The sequence below is a fragment of the Tupaia chinensis genome, unplaced genomic scaffold (assembly GCF_000334495.1).
Source record: "Tupaia chinensis unplaced genomic scaffold, TupChi_1.0 Scaffold149011_1, whole genome shotgun sequence".
Classification (NCBI taxonomy): domain Eukaryota; kingdom Metazoa; phylum Chordata; class Mammalia; order Scandentia; family Tupaiidae; genus Tupaia; species Tupaia belangeri.
The window spans coordinates 109,933-111,207 of NW_006208857.1; positions in this window are offsets into that span (position 1 = coordinate 109,933).

The window sequence follows — 1,275 nt, forward strand, 5'->3', positions numbered from 1 at the left end:
ATTCCTAGCAGTCGTCACTCCTTAGAGAGCGATCTCTGAGGGGTGTCCGGCATAGGACGTGCATGAAAGGCATCGAGGCCTCTGTCTTCTGTTCACCTTCGCCACCTTCGTCGAGATAACCCACCCACGCCGAGGCTGGACCCCGGCACAAAAGGTACAAAGAACACTTAAAATTCAACGATAAGAAAACAAACAACTGGAACCAGCAGTTAGCATAATAGCTACATCACCGGACTCCCATGTAGTTGACCGCAGTTCGAGTCCTGGACCCAGTGACTTAAACTCACGCCAGGCGCATGTGCATGCGTGCCCAAGATCCTGAGAGGAGAATGGAGGAGAAGGGATTGCGGCATGGCCATCCCCCCTGGGGGGTGATTTCTCGCTTTCTGTCTCTCTGTCTCTCTCTGTCTTTCTGGCAAGCACACGCACTCTATAGCAAAAACCTCTCCAAAAAAAAAATAAAACAACTCATTTTTTCCCCTTTTTTCTTTTGTTTTGAGAAAATTATTTTATTTTATTTAATTTATTTACTTTTTCTTTTTTAAGAGAGAGACAGAGTGAGTGAGAGATAAAGTGAGAAAGCAAGCCACTAGATCTGGGACTCAAACTGCGGTCAGTCATGTGGGAGTCCAGTGCTCCCAACCTACCAGCCCCTTCTTTTTTCTTTCTATGAAGTTTTTGCCATAGGGCATGTGCCCTCTCCAGAGAGAGACAGAGACAGTGAAAGTGTCAGGAAAGTGAGAAATTACTCCTCAAGGGGGATGACCATACCATAATCCTTTCTCCTCCATTCTCCTCCTGGGATCTTGGTCATACACGCAGATGCACCTGGTAGGAGTTTCAAGCCATGGGATCCAGTACTTGAATCAGGTGAGCCACATGGGAGTCCAGGAACGTCACCACTACACCATCTGCTGGCCCCCAAACAACCCAAGTTTAAAATGGGCAAAATTCCAGAACAGACACCTCACCAAAAAAGATATACAGATGACAAATAAGCATATGAAAAGGTGTTCAATATCAATATTGAACAAGTTGAAACAATAACTAGAGAGTGCTACATGTGGGAAGCTGCACACCAGCGAGTCTGCCGAGGTTTCTCAGAGAGCAAACAATTACCATGATTGGTTCCCTTCCAAAAACCTGACCTTCGAAACCTTGCTCTGATTGGCCACTAGAATCCCTCAAATTTGCATATCCGGCACCTCATGATTGGTCCAAAAGCAACCAATCATAACCCACCGTTAACAACCAATCAGGGCCCACCGTTAACAA